The sequence below is a fragment of the Apis florea genome, unplaced genomic scaffold (genome assembly GCF_048593485.1).
Source record: "Apis florea isolate Af1SG1 unplaced genomic scaffold, ASM4859348v1 contig_2492_pilon, whole genome shotgun sequence".
Classification (NCBI taxonomy): domain Eukaryota; kingdom Metazoa; phylum Arthropoda; class Insecta; order Hymenoptera; family Apidae; genus Apis; species Apis florea.
The window spans coordinates 2,568,181-2,589,183 of NW_028256593.1; the positions used below are offsets into that span (position 1 = coordinate 2,568,181).

Here is a 21,003-nt window from a genome sequence, read left to right on the forward strand (position 1 = left end):
AATTAAAGTTCATTTTTCATTCATGTAATGAATAATAAATAATAAATAAATTAATAATTAATAATACAAATAATTTCTTAACAATATAAATAATTGATTATTAATTAATTAGCATCCATATTATTATAACAAAACATGAATATATATTCTTTAGTATGAATGTTCTATATTTTATTGAATAGTTGATTTTTTTAATCAGATTCATATTTTACGAATTATTATAATTAGAGATATAGAAATGCATATATGAATATACAAATAAGTAAATGTAAATATTACATAATCCAACTGTTCTATATTGTTTTATTATTACAGAAATTTATATAACATTATATATATAATGTTTTTAATATTATAGATAATTTGCAATAACTCACATGTTATTGTAGAATTATTATTGTATTATTAATTATGAATGAATTTTGCTGAATCTTTCGAATGAGATTATATTTTTATTTCTGATTAAATTTTGTTTAAAAGTAAATAAATATTTTTTAATATATAATTCTTTATATAATTATAATTTATCATTATATATATTATTTTCATTAATATAATTATGAGCAAGTTGGCGGCGTTAATGTTATATCACATTATTATTAAAAATAATTATATTAAATGATATTTAAAATAGAATATGTCAAACTTTATAGATCATTCTTCTTCTAATATCTTTAAGAAAAAGGCTTGTAGGTGAGGAATATACAGAAAGAAACGAATAAAATGTCAAGGCTGTTCGATGGACGCCCGAGGCTTTTCTAACTGCGGAACTGGGAACATCGACATTACGCAAGTTCTTAGTCTCTATTCCAATTATTTTATATATGTTACTTATGCTTTCTGCTTCCACAAAGAAATTTTATGATGGTCAATTATTTCTTCTATTTCAGGCAAGTTTAATAACAATAAGTGAAATTCATGATTAGAAATATAATTCTGTTATCTTTTTCAAGAAAACTAATTGTATTCTAATTACAATCATTTGGATCATTGAAACAAAATAAACATAATAGCAATGACATTAAGTATATGTAAGTTAAAAGCAATTATAAAAAAACAGAGATGGAATAAACATTGAAGAGAAAATAGAAGAAAAAAGATAACGTAAGAAGTAATTATTATTGCCATCTTTTTGATGTTAAAAATATATTTTATAAATCTTTTAATTTACCGGTAAACTAGAATAAGAATTGACTACTAGCTTCATCTCTTAAGTGCCAAAGATATATCTTCAATGAGAAGATAAGGTAGAGAGAATCATCAGCACCATCTCTCGAATATCGAAGATATTTTTTTCGAAGGCAAGGTAAAATTGAAAAAGAATTGGTTATCAATGTCATTTTTTAATTACCAAAAATATTTTTTCAAAAGAACAAGTAAAGCAAAAATTGATTATTGATATCATTTTTTGAAAATCAAAAATATCTCTATAAATTATTTTCTTTAGAAGCTCGAGAAGAAAGGTTATCTTCAATTCTTAGTTTGCTTTTAAAAAAAAGTTTTAGTTACTCAGAAGATGGCGTTGGCAATCAATTCTCTATCTTTATCCTTTCTTTATGTATTTAATTTGCGGCACTCTAAAGATGACGCTGATTTTATTATTTTTATCCTATATTTATCTTTCTCCTGTTAATAACTATTCTTATCTATGTTTATTTTATGAATTTATGCTTTCGATAACGTTTTCGATATTTGATGTGATTATTGTTTTCTTTATTTAATTTATATATAATTTTATATTTTTATATGTTGTATATGCTATTTATAATAAAATATTTCTGAAATTCTATACATTGTATAGAAATATCAAATATATTTTTTATACATTTAATTTTTTTTCTTTTTTTGTTATTTCTGAAAATATGACCTAACATATATGTAATCAAATACATATTAAAATATAACAGATAATAAGCAAAATTTTTCCAAAAATTTTCTAGACCGTCATTTTTTTTAATTTTCTTTTTTAATTTTCTTGACTAATTTCTTAAATTCTAAGTAATTCATCGTTTGTATATTTTTATAATTATCTGATACTGAACAATTTTTTTTTAATTCTAGAAATACTCATCATTTGGATATTTATTTTTTATAGCTATCACAGGATACATGAAGATACACATCGAAAATAAATTTTCTTTCATTATTTGCAACGTAAATAATATTTATTTAATATTCAGCTTATTAATTTTTTCATAAATTAAATCTTAATAAAAATTTAATCTTCCAGCGAGGCAATTATCCACCCTGTTTAAGTGTCTCACAAGTGACAGGAAGATCTGATCCCGATATCATGGAGAGGTGTATCACAAAGAAGAAACGTTACCTGTAACTGTTTCTACATCCGACGTGGCGTGTGAAACGAACGAGCCAAAAGGACCGATGCAACAAGAGGCTAGGAGTGCCTTTCTAATGTCACGGAAGGAGTTACCTTTAAGTATCGTCGATGTCGAATCACAGGATTCGTTAGATTGGGAGAGAGGTTCCGATAATGGGAGAATGGTCGAAGATATCTATTGTTCTATTACATCTTATACCCTTCTTATCCATCTTTTCCAACAGCCGGTATATTGTAAATATTTCTTCAAATATTATGATCATATGGCATATTATCAGCGATAATCATTAGCTTTTATTAGGAGACTTGAATAAAAATGATATACTATAAATGATTATTGATAAAACTGAAATTACACGTATCTTATTATAACAAAAGATAAATAGAAAGTAACAAACATTGCTTGATTGACTTTTCTGTAGCGATAGAAATAAATTTGATTCTATGAAAATCGCATGATATTTGTCACTTTACACGAATGCGCATTTGTAATGCTGTGGTTAATAACTTCTCTAAAGACGAGCCTCGTATGTGACCAATGTGAAAGTAATTCTAAAATTATTGTAGCTCGTAAAGAAGACAGTGATTACCCTAGCACCCCTGCTGATTATTCTCTTAAATTATTGGTAACATGATTATGCGAATAATCTGTGCAATCCTACTTTCATTTAAGAAAATTTATAACACCTCCCAAAAGGAGGGAAAAAAATTTATGAAAGTAGAATTTATTATAAGTTATCTTTTAATAAGTCAATTTGAAAATTTGTGAAAGAATTATAAAAATATTAATAATAAATTTAAAGATTATTTTAATTATTATACAAATTCGTATTTATATAATTGGAATAGTATTGGTTTATTTAATCATGGAATATTTGATTGTTACAGACTTGATGTCTATATCATTCTCTGTTAGAAAGAAGAATTATATGGATAAGACATGCAAAAGCTCGTCAATATGCGTTCACTTGAGGCATCAGAAAGAAACTGAACGCCTTTCGTGAAAGTTCCGAGTCCTTGACCTAATATTCTGGATAAAAAGGTATTAATAAAATATATCCCTTAAAATTTAAGGGTGATTATAGCACCTTTTCTTTTTTTTTTAATGAATTTATATCTTCTACAGGGATGAAATTATAGAAATTTTACTTTGAATAATATGAATATAAATTTTGGAATTGTTCAAGTAATTGAATAATGAATGTTGGATATTCTAGTAATATTAATTAGAATACAATACGTTAATTAAATGTACCAAACAATATACGACATTTCTCTCGTTTTTTTAAAATGTAGTGAGAATGCAACTATTCTGACTTAATTTCACATAATTAATAATTAGACGGTTCGTTATATTGTATAATTAATTTTGATATATCATTCGATATTTTTATTTTATAATTTTTAAATCTTTATTATGTTTTATCTGTCAAATTTTAATATTTCTAATTTAATAATTTCCAAAAATTTTCATAAAGATATTTAAACTGGATTAATAAATAAATATTGTATTTATTTGTATTTATTTATAAGCATTAATTTGTATATTCTCATTTTAACAACATTATTTATATATCCATAATATATTTATTTAAATATGCATTTAGCTATCATGCAAAGAGTTAATATTTTTAGATTGTCAATTTTTTCTTTAAAATTCAAATTTTCTTAAAAATTCATAAGTTGCAAATTATTTCTCAGTATTTTAATTATGTTTTTATATTTTTATTTTTTACTAGTAATGGTATTTTTTTTCACTATCTCTAATTTTATAATTTTCTTACAGATTCTCTTCAAATAATTTTATGCAACCAATCCAAGCGCATATCTAACTAAGCAAAGGGGTGAATCCAATCCTGTTCTCTAACCTTCCTTCGCGATGACCTTAGCCAACCGCTCATCATTCCACCAAGCACGTATTGCTCGGCTGATTTGCATAAGACCGGAGTAAGTATCGAGCGAACGCGAGGTCGAATCGTACGAAAGCAACATGTGCTTCGACAGATCGAGCTCTTGCTTTACGGCCATGATCCGGCTAATACATGTACACACCTCCCTCTATATTGCACTGTAAATTTTATTCGCATCCTACAAAGATCAAATTAGCCTCTCAGGAATATATTCTGCCTCTTAGCAACTTCTTTCTTCGTTTATGCTTCATGGCTTTTATCTATCTCAGGGAAAACTGAATTGTTCTTCCAGCATCCTTTTTTTTCAATTCTTTTATTCTTTCATTTTTTTTTTTTTTTTGAATATTTTCAAATTTTCTTAGTTGATTTAATTATATTAATTTTTATCATTTTATAATGTTTAAAATTGGGACTAATTTTCATATGAAATATAAAATGATGTAAAAAATATATTTAAATTATTAATAATGATTTTATTATATTAGTAATAATTTTATTATAAAAGAATATAGTAGTATCTTTTTTATTTGAAAACATTTAAAAAATAATGAATTAATTTTACAGCAAAATTAATTTTTTCTGCAAATAACCTAGTTTTTTATATTTTATATTAATTTTAAAATCTTATTTATAATAAGTTTAATTAAGGAAATAATAAATTTTTTATTCACTAGCTATACTAAGAAATAATAGTTCTATTTTCTTCTTTATTATTTTCTAATTATAAAAAATATATATCTTGATATTATAAAAAAAAATTTATTTTTGGCAAATTGTTTTTTATTTATATAAAATTAATATTAATATTAGAATTGGCACAAAAAGTCATCAATCTTATACCATAAGTAGAAGAGAAAGCAAATGAAGGGGTTGAAAGGCAAAAACGCTTAGCGAGTCACGGTTCATAGCTATCGAAATTCGATTTCGTAATGATTCTGTTCAGTATTGTATTCTTTGACACGAGATCAGCTGATTGCTATTTTAACGCGCAAGAAGCAATCAGATTTCTGCGAGACCTTTTCAAGTCTCGCGGGCTATGAGCAGGCCACACACACGCCATTCTGTAGTTATCTTGGCAAATTTGTTTACGAAAAGACGATTTAAATCATACATGAAAATCAGATGTTATTCTTCTTTCAAGAAAATTCTTTCTGAAAAGAAAAAATTAAAATTAGGATTGAAAGATATATAATACAGTATTTTTTTAAAAATTCTTCACATAACATAACATTCATAAAATTTCAAAAACTAAACAACAAATGGTATAAACAATCAAGTTTCTTTCCTAATAGTTTTAATGAAAAAATAAATTCAACATTCACATGATTTTTATGAGTCAAGAAAGAAAAATTAAATATATTTTCTTATTTATATCTTTTCAAATCTTTTCATATTTCATAAACTTAATAACTTGTTACAAATTCAATTCTACTATTGTTATAAAATTAAATTAAATTAGTTTAGAAATTAATCATAGAACATAAATCATTTTAAGAGTGGTTAACATTAATAAAAATAGCGATTAGGATAGAAATACATATCCCGCGAGTATATTCTCTTTGAAAAAAAGTGTCAAGTTCGTGCGAAATTAGATAGTTTATTAGATACCTCTCGATAAGGGAATACAATACTCACTAACAGAATACTAGAAGCGGACTTCGTATAATAGCAGGATGTTTATGCTTCGCGCGAGTCGTAAATTTAAGGGACATATGTACGATAAAGTTGCCAACCAAGTACTTTAACTGAAAATCATTAAAACAGTGTTTCTCAAATTTCTGTCTTCATCATCTAATATCCACATCAGTATCATAAAACTTTTTCATATGTATTTATGATTGTTAGTACTTGTAATTGTTGTTTTAAATCTTCAATAAAATTTGAATACTTTTGAAAATTTCTTTTAATCTTGAAACTTCAAAATGTTTTGTATAAAGACTGTTATAAAAAAATTGATTAATAAAATTTAAAAAAAAAACTTGATTTAATATATTCAGATTCACGAATAAATTATATTTTAATAATAATAAATATTTGATAAGTAAAATATTGTTCTAATAATGCAAGAGATACAATACAATATTCAAAATGTTGAGGTAAGTTGAGAAACACTGCATTAGAATAATACGCAATAGTAAGAACGAGGATTATCTGTGGATATTAGATTTTCTCAAACGAGACCTCATTAGACTTCTCGTTCTAATGTTTGAGCTCATTAAACTTGATTTTCAATATGATTACCGTTATAAATCATTCTTATTTTCATGCATAGATGGCGCAGGAAATAAATGCGAAACCTGTCTTCCGGTTGAAGTACATATATTCAAATCGTTTTCATTATAAAAGTTCCAATCAATTAATTAAGTCAAGATAAAGCGAATTTTTTCATTAATGAAACATAATATGTACGCTTTCATATATTTTTTATTTGAATAGTACAATCTTTTAAATTGATTTTTATATAATTTCAGGAACAAGACAGTGATTATATTTCTTTATGGTATTTGAAGAAATCTTTGACATCCTTTACTTACGATATTAGCACTCATTATCATCCACTTTTTTGTCATCTGCGATTATATGGTTCAATAGTGAAACACAAGGATGTTGCAATAGCGACGAATAATAAATTACTAGTTCTCGTAATTTCATTTCATAGTACCAACTTGTTGGACATCTTCTGTTAAAATTCTCGAAGATGCGTTATAATACACTGGGATAATTTATTAGCTGAAAAATCAAGAACAAAAATTCTCTTCCTTTCTTACGATAAAAGGTATTTTAATATGATAATTTTAAAATATTTAACTGCTTATTTTGCTGCTATACAATATTTCCAGTCTTCTTACTTTGTGTAATAGAACATTTGCAAATATATTTATTGTTAGTCAGATTACAAATTCTTCAATAGATGTCAGAAAAGATAAAAATTTAATTACAATTATTTAACATTTTCCACTTAAATCACTAACTTACGCCATTACAATTTGTACTACTAGTGCAACGTGACTATATCATATATTAATACTACTGAGAAGCTAATCTCACAAAATAAGATTAATCCTATTTGATATGATATTACTATTATTAAACGAAAAAGATATTTTTCACCTCTTAATTATTATTATATCAAAGTATTATTATTTCATGCATTCTATAGTTTATTACATATATATTTTTTAATTACTAATAATGATAAGAGTTAAATTAAATCAAATATTATTTTTCCATGTTATACAATTGATTATTATTGATTGTTATACAATTGTATATTTTTGAATTAATATTGCCAAGAAGTAACTTTTTTCTTAGCCTTAATATTGTGTTGCTTCATTTACATTACCATACAATCCAATAACAATGACTCCTTTTGATTTACGCTGGAAATCCTCTTGCAAAAGAGTGTTTGATTACTTATGTGAACTGTGATTCTTAATTAACATTGTTATAGATATGGAAGACATGTGGAAGATTGTACCAACTACCGACGTTTAATAACGACCTATCCCATAAATTCAAACCTTGTCATTCGTTCGATTAATTCCGTTGATCTGATCGAATCTGATCAGGTAATAATATCGAACATGATGTACGCCTTCGGATTCCGTGACTTTTAACGCTATTCTTCATTTGCCAAAGAAATATCCTCCTTGAAACAACATAAAAATAAGGCCCACGCGAAGCAAAAGGAAATTATGATTGATTTATAGTTGCAATTATAATTTAAAGGCGTTCGAGATCCAGCATAAAAACACATAATTATAGAGGCGGTGATGGGTCATTTGTAACATGATTATGACCTGACTGATATTTGTTTCAGTTTATGTAATATTCTTACATGAAATAACATACTGGCATCATTTGTTGGTAGTATTTGGCATTCTGATATTTTTTTAGATGAGTTGAGTTCTTTTTATCATTGAATTGTAAAACTGAAATTTATTGAAAGACTTTTTGGGAATAGAATTAATTTTAGGATTTTTTACATAACGTGAATTGACTGCTTGCAAGATTATTTAATATTGATGAAATTAATGAAGTTAATGAGTAAAACAAATTATCTGAAAATTTGGTATGATTAAAAATTTTAATAGATATTACTTTTAATTTTTTTAAACTTGTTACTGTAAAGTAGTTTGATTAAAATTTTTTCTATAATTAGAATTCAATTACTCATAATAGACTGTAGATATTTATGTAAAGTAAAATTTTGTTGAATATGATTAAAAAAAGTGCAGCTTAAATAAAAATTTGCTTTATTCTTCAAATATCATAATGTACATTATACTGTGAATATTTTATATTGCTTTGTATATGCATTCTGTTGATTTCTCCGTGCATTTAAATTTTGTATAAATGCATCAACAATCAATTCATAATCCATTTCAATTTCTATACCTCAAGTACAATCTTACAAAGTAATTTAAAGATCCCAGTTTTTAAGTTCTTTTTGAAACATAGTTTGCAATAGATCAACCAACTTACTGATATAATTGGTGGTATGATTCCTTGATATATTAATAGCAGATATCTCATTCGAAATTCACCGGATGTCTTGTCGGTGTTCTTTGTTTCAGCCCTTTTTCATCCGTTTACAAAGCGATGGGAACAATTTGATATTTTTCATTCGCCTTTCATACATAGTATACCCGTTACGGTATACCGGTTATAATCTCATTGTTGGCCTGTAAATTATGCCATTTCGTTTTCAGCCTTTTTGCTCTCGCTCTAACAGCGATTCAATGATAGATCCTGTTAACGATATGTCTGGTACAGAGATGATTACGAAAACCTTACTCCTACTGAAAGAAAAGAAATCGATAATTCTTCGGCTAAATCATGGCTATGTCATGAATTTTATAATTCTCTAATAATTTCTACAAATATTGGTAAATTTCGGACAAATCAAATTTATTGATGATCAATAGTATTATTTATTCTATTTATTAGTATTATTTATTCTATTAATTAATTCTGATTATATTAAACTACTATTGATTATTATTAAGTAATTCTACTATATTGATTGTAATATTGATTTATTGTTACTAAATATATAATTATATTGATATAGGTTTAATATTAATATTAATTAGTATTATAATTTTGTGTCATGATTCTATAATTTTTTTATAATTTTTATTGATAGCTTAAAGCGATTCTAATTTATGAAACAATATATAAAATTCATATATTTTTTTTATTTATTATTACATTATTAAAAATTTATCGATGATATATCAAAAAGAATAAATACTGGTTTTCTTCTTTTCTATAATACTTTTAAAGAAATACAGTTTTTTTACAATGATTCTAATTCATTCGGATTGGCATTCTGCAACTTCAAACAAGTGTTCTCCAGTTGATATATCTAAGTTGGTAATCCCTCATTGTTGTGCAAGCATAAATGATCCTCTTCTCTTATAACAGATGTTAGAAGATTCCATAATGTAGAAGTATTTCATAATAACTTTCTCCTTTTTATGATTATTGAAATTGGGTCAAGGGTTCTTCCATCAACCCCTATAATTTAAACATCAACTTACTTAAGGATAAATATTATATTTATTATTATATATAAAAAATGAATGATTATGCAATATCCTAATAGCTAGCGAAAAGTTATTTTAAATTATTATGGCAATATTGATTTAACGCTTCAATGATTTCGTCTAACGCAATTTTTAAGATGTAAGTGTAAATGCTAAAAGATTGTTTTGTGTATAAAAGATCTCAATCTTCCAATTACGCAATACGATTGCAGTAATCCACGAAACGAGTTTAATGACACAGAACTCATTCTATTTAAAAGTTATGTAATTATAAATAGAGATGGTACAGAGAAGCATTATTAAACCGACTTTCCATGGCTTTGTGCCATGCTGCTGCTCTTAATGACGTTAAGACATTTAACTTATTTCACTTAAAATGAACCTGCCCTTTGATCTTCTTGAAAACATAAATCATTTTATAGTGTTTGATGTCGTCTAGCTTTTGCCCTGTAATGCAACGTTTTACAGTGATTAATTGTTGAAATAATCTGTTTAATATAAGCTTGTAATTTTATTTATTACTGTTATATTCTATTTTATAAGTATAAATATATTTTTTTATTTTATTTTGCTATTTTATATATATATATTTATTTATTGGTAAAAAATTATTCCTTTTATTGTTTTTCATAATGTTAACACATTCTAAATAATAATATTAATAAAAATTTAATGTTTACAATATAATGTGCAAATTTAAAGTTTACAGTTAAATGTCAAATTGTTGTTTCTTATTGAAACCTGTATAAAACTTATTATAATTCCAGATGCTGAAGATGAAACCACATTCTTCGTGCCACTTAATAGCAATGAAAGAACGTCTAATCGTTCTATTCGGTAGACGTCTTTGACTGTCTCGACTACTATTTTGCGATGTTTGGAATTGTATGGTAATCGCACGTTCAAAATAGCGCTACTCATCGCCATGTTCACTCTTTTTATCGATGAAATCAATTTCAATTGATGAACAATCATAGCACATTATTGCCATTTCATTCTGTTCGCGTTATCGCAAAGACACAAGGTATAATGTTTCTAATATCCATGTTTTACTAATTACTGTGGTAGCTAATTATTTTATTCTTGCAGCATGAAATATTCATGACTAGAGTCTTGGAGAAGTCGAGTTCAAGATTATTTTCATTTTTTTAAGTATTTGTAAATAACATTTAAAGGTTAATTATAATATAATGTAGCTTTAAGTGTTATTGTTGGATCATAACAATATAATTTCTAATTAAAACTATAAAATATATTAGAATGACGAATATTTTTAGTATTTTAAAGCTATATAAATATTTTAAAGCTGTATAAATCAAAAAACAAAGTTTCCATAAAAGTATAGTACCATCACAATGTTACAAAATAAAATTTAATGATGTGAATTGTTTGAAAGATTATTGCAAAACTGAAAATATTCCCTTACAACACAACATTAATTCTTAAAAGATCAAATTTCTAAAATTTCTTTTTTTTTTTTTTTTTTTTTTAAATTCAATTTCAGAATTTCTTCTCTGATGGATGCTAAAGGGTTAATAGTTGATGATTGTCCAACGAAGAAAACGTTCTTTCACGCGAGGTCAAAGAAGAAAAGGGGGCAGTAAAGATCAAGGTTCGTTGAATTAGATTCCATCTGATTTCGAAGTGCGTGACATTAACACCTCGCTTCTGGATCGAGCGCAATGCTCTCCTCAATGGATGCCAGCATTCTTCTCTTTTTCTCTTCTTCTCCCGTCGGTCGTCCACGGCCGTCCTCTGCCCTGTTGTCCTTCCCTCTCCTTCGCAGCACATTGTGTTCGAGACATTCGTGACATTTCATCCTCCCCGATCTTAAAGTCTATGCTCCCAGATCGTTCTTCGCAGGTTACGTGATCCGTAATCCACTCTGCCTTGATACTACCGATCGATCACACTGTTGAGATTCTAGCAAAAATTTGTAAACAGGTTCCACGATATTTTGAAATTAAATAAATTAAGAAAAAATGAAGAAAAAATTTAAAGTGTTATATATGTGATCTTTGCAAAAGTTTGTAATTGGTGTTCCATTTTGAAATTAGAAAGATGGAAGAAAATGAAGAGAACAATTTAAAGTATTATACTCTGATTTTTTTTTTCTAATAAGGAACTATTTTTTAATTAGAAATGAATTAGAAATGAATAGAATTAACTTAATTAAGTTTATCTGTTAAATATCTCATTAGTTAAATAGATTTCACAAATAGTTTTCTTTTTAAGTATGGACGAAATATATATATACTATTTGTGATTCGATTGAGGAGCAAACGGATTTAGATTCAAGAACAATGTAAATGATACCTGTAGTGAAGTAGAAACACACTTCATTGATTGTTTGTCAAGATTGAAGTAATATTTAGTAGCGAGGTTATTGTTTAATATATGATACTTAATGCACGTGTACAATAGTAGCAAATGAATATAAATATATTATTTTACAAAATAAATATTGAAAATCTTATACACGTATAATAAGATTTCTTCTAATGTTGCAAAGCATGTAATATTTAAGATATTATTATTGGATTATTGACTATAGAATTTATTTTTATATTTTATGTGATAAATTACGTGAAATATTGAGTAAATTAATTAATCTAAATTAAATTCAAATTTTTTTGTCATCTATTATTTAATAATTCTAATTAAACGTTGATATTTATATTTCTATTTACAGTTGTCAATTTGCAACTTTAGAAATATATTCTGAAGAAATCTTGCATCTTAATTTCAAAATTTATCGTTCACGGTAGATAATTTCTTTTCAGTGATCATCATCGATTGTTCCCCACAGCGAAATTCGATATTTAATAAATCCGATCGTATTCAAGCTTGGAAATGTTGAACACGCTCGTATTTAGTTTCACCTCTGTTTCGCATAAATTGTCTCGTGTCCACGCGCGGTACGCGCGATAAATCCACGAGTGCCGGCTGACACGCGTCTTTCCCTGTGTCGTAAAGCAATTAAAGTGACGAGGATGATGCAGAGACATGTGATACGTCTGCGAGCGATGCTTTTACAAACTCGAAAATGTCGGTGAGTTTATTTGAGCAAGCCAGAACATATACAGTATGTGGATGGAGAAAAATAAGATTTGATTTAGAAAATACTTTATGTAAAAGTAATAAAAAATATGTAATAAATAATAAAATTAATAGGAATTTATAAATGTAAAAATTTGTATAATTGCTAGAAGTAATAAAATAGTTGTAAAAATCCAATTTGTGATGTGACTGATATTTAAATAAAATATATAATTATATTTGAAAATTTGAAAAAATTCGAAAACTGTTTTAAATTGAAGAAAAATGTAGAAAAACAAAAAATTTGAAAACTTCAATGTATTATTCGTTGAATTTTTTTTTTTAATAATAAATAAAATGCTATAAAGTATTCTATAATTTTAAAAATGTTCGTAAATAATTGAACAAACGAATGATTTTATATAAGTAAGAATCAATTGATATTACAGAAAAAGTAATGGGCAATAAAAAGAAGAAAAAAAGAAAAAAAAGATAAGAAAGAGAAAACCATTGCATAATACGTTAAATCGAATTTCATTCTCATTGTTCTTAATTCCAGGAGCTCCATTAAATTCGAAGCAGATGCATATAAAAGAAATATGCCCATTTCATAAATTACATGATAATATAAACCGAAATTACTGATTCAACCTTATATAATCGTAAATTTGATGGGCCAAAAATGTAAGTCTGAAAGAAGATAAACCCAAAGAAGAATTCTTGAATTCTTTTGCCAACCTTCTTTTATAACCATTCAAATCAAATATTGATAGACTTTTGAATTCTATATTAAACTAATAAAATGAGTATGAAGAATAGATAATTATTTGTATTTATTTTTGCATGTAAAATGTTAAGAAAATAAGCTAAAAATCTTAATTTTTAAAGTCAATATTCATTGGAGGAATAATATTTATTTCTTTTCATTTTTTTTTTAAATTTTCATTATATTATAGTTTTCTTATGTAAGACAATAATTTATATCAACAATTTATATCAGAAAAAATACTCTTGAAGTAAAATATATATTCAAAAAAAGAAATTGAATATTTCTTCTTATATTCTTTCATGTTCCTTGAAAAAAGAAAATAACACAAAGGAAGGAGAAAGAATGAAGAAAAAAAAAAAGAAAAAAAGAGGAAAAAATGAGAGAAAAAGGAAAAAGAAGGAAAATGTAATGCCAAAGCATTACGTACAACAGAGTTTGCGTTTTTGATTTCGTAAACCAAAAAGGAAAAAATTACAGTCATTTAATTATCCAGAAAAAAAACTGATTGACGATAACCTGCCGGATTATAATAGCATTCTTCTGTTCACCTCCTTTATGAGAATAAACAAAGAGGCCGATGCGCGGTTGCACTATGTTGTATATACTTAAAGTTTAAGGCGAAGTAAAAGTTCAACGCGACACTGTTTTATTAACAAACAAAATTGGAATGTGAGTGTAAAACATTTGATCAAAAAAAAAAACCAGGAAGTAATTTTTTAATTAATTAAGGAATATAGAAATTTTCCTTTTCAAGATAAAATTCTTCTAATTATATTTATTATTTTTAATTTCTTAATACTTAAATGTGATCCTAATTAAATTCTGAATGTGTTCTCTTTTTTTCAGGATTTGGATCAACCATTTACATGAAGCAGATCACACGAGCGATTCGCTTAGTCTTGGTAAGACTTTAAGGTTGAGGAGACCGAAATGTCAGGAGCGAATGATTTAAGTCGTGAAGAAGAAATGAAAAAAAAATGAAGAATAAATGAAGAAAAGGTTAAAAAAGAGGTGAACGAACAAGAAAATCTATAAGATAAAGATGTTCTAGATGTTTTCATGAGAAAAAGAGAGAAAAAATATTTAAGAGAGAATGCATTTAAGTTTCACATTCTAGATGCTCCACGAAATATGCAGATCTCTGTGTGAGTTATTGCCACGGTTGAAAAACTCGGATGAACTCGTTTCGTGGCAGTGAGATTTGGCAGTGAGATCTTTGGTAGAATAGGAATGAAACTCGGTTTAGGAGTTCATAATGAAACAAACAGAAGATTCAGAGAAAAGATTGCATCCGTTTTCTTGTTCTAATTGACGTTTAAATGCTATTTATGTTTTGGAAATTTGAATGGATTGTGAGATATTACAATAGGTATGATTGTGTAGTTTGAAATATTTGATTACAATTCAATTTGAATTTAGGTTTAGCTTTTGTAAAATTTTAAAATACTCTTCAAGATTTTGAAAGATAATAATTTCAAAAATTTCAATTTTTGATATCGAAGATTTAAATTCCTATTATATTATTACTATATTATTGTTGGATAAAATTATAAAGTGTTGGATTGTGGAAAACCTTGATCTTTTCAAAATTCTTAATTCTAGAATTGTAGATGTAGATTTCACTGTTGTAGATCTAATTGTTTAATTTCAGGAATACTGAATTGATATTGAAAGGTATTCATTACTGACATAATGAGAAATACTATTATGTTTACTAGATTCTATATAATGATACGTGAAGATCTTAAATCGCGCGTCCTCGTTTCAACCGAGATGCACCGTGAAAATCACTAGTTTCCTTTTTCGTTATAATAATCAACCGAGTTTGACATTGACATTTAACTGACAATGATGTAATTGGTAACTTTTAAAATTAAGTAATAGTAATATAAAAGTGATAGGTTTGAAAAAAACTTGAGAAAATTCTAATTCATCGTATAATTTCTTATAAACTCATACTTAAATAATTTATATAATATAATATTTTCAAAAATAAATATTATAACATAAATTTTATATTAAATACAAACTTAAACTCTGAATATAGATGAGAAATATCGCAAGAAATTGTCAATCAAATAATCTATTTTATTAACTAAAAAAAATAGAGCTTATCAATATTTCTAAAACAACTATCACTATTCTTCAAATAAGAACAATTTCATCTTATCATTCAATTCTTAACAATATAAACAATATAGATATTAGTAAGCAAGCAATATCTTACTCATAATATTAAAAAAAATTCAGTCAAGTATTCCATTATTTTTTAAAATAATTCATTTTATCGTTCAATTCTTAATATAATAAATAAAAAAAGATATTTGTAAATACATTTTTATGAATTATAGTGATTAATATAGAATTATAAGTGTGTATTAAATTTCAGTGATGGGGTGTAAGGTTCGGATCTTTCGGATCTCTTGTTTTCACATCAAGGTGATGAAAGGAAGAGACCAAGTGGAACGTAGAATTCGCACGAGTGCGCGAATTCAATGGAAGGTTATGAATATCCGATCCTCTGTCGAAGTTGCGTGTCATAGTTAGCCAGCTTCTTCGCGCCGTGACGCCTTTGTCTGTTGCGCATCCAAGTAGACATTCCCTCGGTCACGATGAAAGTGAAAATCTTCGTTCTAGTCGCGGATGACCTACTGTTTGCCAAGAATCTGGGTGCTCCGTCAAACCACGACCATCTCATTCCGCCAATTCCCGTATCATGAACCACTTACGAAGATAAGCTATTGATCTGAAGAACTATACTTTTGAGTAGTCATTCATGATTGATCTCCTGCCTTATCTCTTGAAATTTAACTGTTGGAAAATTTCTTAGCTATTCAAAATGTATATAGCATAATGTTTCCTTTCTAGATTTAGATATTCAAAAGTTATCTATCAATGCATAATCTTTTTTTTTTTTTTTTTTTTTTTTGAATACTTAAAAGTTATCTGTTAATACATGATAGTTTTTTTTTAGATCAGTTCAATAATTATGTACAATTAACATTTTGTTTAAAACAAGGAATATGAAGATGTAGAGAGAATGGATGATAAACTGGGAGCATTTACACGGGAGCTGAAGAGAGAGGACTGTCTCACTCCTGTCATTTTAGCGATTAACATGCACGTGAAGACGTGTTCTACAAGTCACGGGCGGATTATTAACCATCGCTTTAATAATGTGTAATAATATGGTGTATAATGCCTCTAGATATTATTTTCAAATGTTGCAATTTTTATATCTGTGATAATTTAAGTGACCTTTCTTTTTAAATTCCAATTTAAATTTGAGCTAATGTTACAGAAATTCTTAATCAAGAATACATTTGATACTTCATCTAAATAATTGAATCTTTAATAGTTTCATTATGGAAATTGAATCTTGGATAGATAAACGTGTCTAAATCTGGAATTGGCATGTACAGACTAACAATCACAATTTAAGTAATGTCGACCCTTGTCAAGGAGTTTGAATGGCAGTGAAAGATTGAAATTGCAAGAATCATCTGTGTTGATATAGATAATCCTATAGGGATTTCACAGATCACTTTTGACATAGTTTTGTAGAATTAATTCATCATCTTTACATAAGAATCATTTTTTTCTCTCTCTCCTCTACATATATATTCTAAATATTTTCATTATTTTTTAATTTATTATAAGAAGATATATTTAAAAAGATTTTTGAGAAGGTAAAACTTTTTTTAAATTTATTTTTTTAAAAATTGTTTTTTTACAAATTGTTTTATTTTAGAATGAATATTTGAGAAAAATCTACAGCAACAAGAAAGATTTCTCTTAAATAAATGACTTACATTTGTCATTTTGTAAAAAAAAACTGAAAAACAATCTTCTTCCAAATATTCTGACAAGTATTTTTCAAATAACATATATTGACAAAGATATATGTATCTTTATATGGAAGCATTATTCCTGACAAGCATTTTAATTGGAAATGGCTACCTGCTCGACCATAATTGACGGATTCCCAGTAACACTGATATTTCATTAAATTTACCGTACGTCAGTTCAATTCGATTTGGTAGTTGCAACCATAACTACATTTCTGATTGCTCACCTCTTCTACTATTTTACCAATCGACACTTCCATGATGCAATTACTAGTTGATGTATATTAAAGCTTCAATGCAGAATATAATTAATAAACGTAATATAATAGTAGGCTTTCTATTACCCAGTGTCTATAGTAAAAAATTTTATTATCTTTTATATTTTTATTTTCATTATTTTTGGTAAAAAAGTTAATTCAAGTATTTTTTATAATATATTTAATCTAATATGTTTTATGCAATATATTCAAAAGAATAAATATGTAGAAGGCATATAAAATATAAAAAAACAAAAATATAAAAATTACAGTAGATATTAATTTATAACATCATATTAAAAAAGTAAAACAATTCTTTATTTAGATTCAATTTGTTTAATTATATATATATAAAATTGGATTATTAAAATATCTGTAGAAAATTGTATAGATTTATATGAATATTATCAAAAATGAAAATGATATACTAAAAATAACATTCTGTTGCTCAAGAAGTGCTCAAGATGCAAAAATGTATAAATTCTCTTGAAATTTAATATCAAGTCAATTAACAAGTTTACAGTAACAAAATGCTTATTTGAACTTTACTACTTGTTAACGTAATTAATTTAAACTTAAATAAGATTTAAATCAAAAATTTAAACTCTTTCATTTATTTAGAATGATTACAATCTTGCTTTTACCATTAAAGCGAAGAAATATATTTAATACGTTTCTGAATCTCTGTCTCAGACATTTCCATGTTATCTTAAAAATAAAATGTTCATATTGATAGAGATAAAATGGTTAGTTAAATTCACTAACGTAACTTGACTAATATAAAAGTGGCCTTAAGGTGAGAATATGGATGCAATATCGGCAGTAGATTATTAGAAAATAGTTTGCTCTTTCTCATCGAGTCTGAGTAAAAGGAAGAGGACGATTCGCAACGAACGTTGCAGCCTTGATGACCGTGGAAAAATTAAGCTGGAAGAGAAAACTTTCTCATGACTGCGACGGCCGTCACCAGCCGAGCAATTAGTTCGCTTTACGATCATGGAATCTTAAAAAGTTTTCCACTTTTTAAAACGGTTCGAGGATCGTGCGATTACGCAACAGTCACACCGGCGCCACCATGGATTTTTTTCTTCTTCCGCTGAGGTTACGCTCGAAGCAGTAAAAATAAATTTGACGATTGTCCACTGTAACATTTCAGCTTTTTGCGTTTCATAAATTTACACTTGATATCGGCGCTTTGGAATTCACTCGACCGCTTTCTCCGTAAAGAAAGTGAAGTTGCAAGAAAGAAAGGTAAAAATCGATCGAAAAATAATTATTCAAATTTTCCTCCGTTGATTATGGAAATTAAATTCAATTTCAAAATTCAATTTTTCTTTTTTTCTAGCGTCGAAAAACAAAATATCATTCTACACGAATGAATGGAGGAATAACTTGACGCCCACTATGAAGACATGCACATCGATTTACGTCATTCTTATAGAATTGTTGTTCTTACTAAAGATGTTTGTTGTGGCATGTTCATTGATGAATTTCTTTCTGAATCACGCCAGTGGGCGTAACCGAGATTCGTAATTATCTGATAATTCGTCTAATGATATTCTAACATCAGTTTCATAATAGAGAGATGCAATCCGTTCGAGATGAATGTCCTAGGCTAAGAGCCCATCATGCAGTTATTTCGCAATATTTTTCGCACCACTTCCCACGATCAGCGATGCGTAACCTCTTTCACATTCAATACGTTCAATAGAAAATTATAATGGAAAAATTATAAGATTCGATTAATTATTAATACATAAATTTCTTTTACAATGCTGGAAGATAAAATAATGATCTAAAAGATTGATGTGTAAAATTGTGAAAGTTTATTTACGAAAGAAATATTTATTATTTATAAATTGATTGTTTAGATAAATGATTGTTGGGATATGTGGCACATTATTAATATCTGCTATATTAACATCGTTAAAACTTACTGGTACGATTATTTTCTAGAATTTTAGAGAATGAAAGAGAAATGAGAATAAAATATAAGAATGGAAGACTCCACAATGTAAGCAATTTTATTAATTTTTTGATGCGGTATGATTAAGAGTAATGGCTCAAGATTATTATTATTATCTCATATGTAATTATTATTCAAGATAAATCTAAAAGTTTTACATATTCAATATTTTTTTTCACTATTTTTCTTCTTCCAATTAAACTTCAAAAATATAATAATCTCAGGTACAGTGAAATTAAAATTGTATCTTATTATTACCATTTTCTGATTATTATTTAAATGTCAAAAGTTGAGGTTAATAATTATAAAGTTTGTCATTGATTTGTTTATGCATCAAATGAATAGAAATAGAATATGCGAAGAGTAGAATTATGTTTGATCTCCGGTGATGATAACCGGTTCTAATATGTCACCGACACATAGAAAATTTATAACTTGATATTTAATCTTACCAAATACAATTGTGAAGCATAAGTCAATTTAATCATCAATTTTTGTATAAAGGAAAAAAAGTCAGCAATATTTAATGTATTTTAATAGGAAAAAGAGTAATTTAATGATTTTAAATTTCAAAGAGAATTGAAACATTTAAAAATTTATTTGTTAACTTGAGACAAATGACATATCAGTTAATTATAATTAAAAATTCTATTCATGAAAGATTAATAAATTTAAAATTTTGAATAATAATAAAACCAGTAAGTGAAAAAAAATCGAAGTTCTAAATTTATTTTAAATTATTTTAAATTGATTCTAATTGGTATTCTTAAATATTCTTTAAACATAATATTCATCTATTAAACATAATATAAATTGTAATCAGATTAATCATTGCATTTAAGAGATGATATATTTTTTCTACTTCAAAACTTCAGTCAAATTACCACTGAATTAAAGCATCTCCTCGGCCGTGAAAGGGTTGAAATAACATCGTGCTCTGCCCTGACCTGGTCTTGCTCGTTAAATGTACGTAAAACTACGCAGGAGATGGATTATTTGCTAACCAATTCCGAGCGTGCGTACCTTTCTCTACTTACCTGTTGATACCGTGTACGTTGGATATGCTAGGAATTTAAAAAAAATGGATTCTTTTTATTCTTTATTTTCTTGAAAAGGATCAATCAATCTACTTAGAAAACTTTTTTCCAATCAAGACAAAAAAATAAAATGAAGGATAAAATGATATTAAATAAGACGATATTAATAAAAATATGAAAATCAGATAAATATAAAAGATTATCAAATTGTAATATTAGAAATAAAAATAATTAACAGAGTATTTATGATTGTATGAAAAAAATTCATAGAACAAAATTATACTATT

The 21,003-nt window shown here is 26.4% G+C and overlaps 1 protein-coding gene and 1 long non-coding RNA gene across 8 annotated transcripts in view; both read left to right on the forward strand.

Annotated features, from left to right (window-relative positions):
* LOC100867774 (secretin receptor) overlaps positions 1-16,525 on the forward strand; it is a 53,718-nt gene extending 37,193 nt beyond the window's left edge. The window contains exons 15-27 of one of the 7 annotated variants that reach the window (XR_015291583.1): positions 654-1,104; positions 1,183-1,306; positions 2,096-2,154; positions 2,231-2,572; positions 3,227-3,380; positions 4,125-4,285; positions 10,568-10,824; positions 11,305-11,412; positions 12,584-12,852; positions 13,399-13,523; positions 13,925-14,277; positions 14,455-14,977; positions 15,998-16,525. The gene's annotated coding sequence lies outside the window, so the exon portion shown is untranslated. Of the gene's footprint in view, positions 1-653; positions 2,155-2,230; positions 2,573-3,226; positions 3,381-4,124; positions 4,286-10,567; positions 10,825-11,304; positions 11,413-12,583; positions 13,038-13,398; positions 13,658-13,924; positions 14,278-14,454; positions 14,978-15,997 lie in introns of those variants that run through there. The other 6 variants (XR_015291580.1, XR_015291586.1, XR_015291584.1 and 3 more) reach the window with 6 other exon arrangements.
* Positions 16,526-18,597: 2,072 nt separating this feature from the next.
* On the forward strand, positions 18,598-19,840 carry LOC147657927 (uncharacterized). Its single transcript, XR_015291597.1, has 2 exons — positions 18,598-18,964; positions 19,059-19,840. It is a non-coding gene; the product is annotated as an uncharacterized LOC147657927 (long non-coding RNA).
* Positions 19,841-21,003: the final 1,163 nt, after the last annotated feature.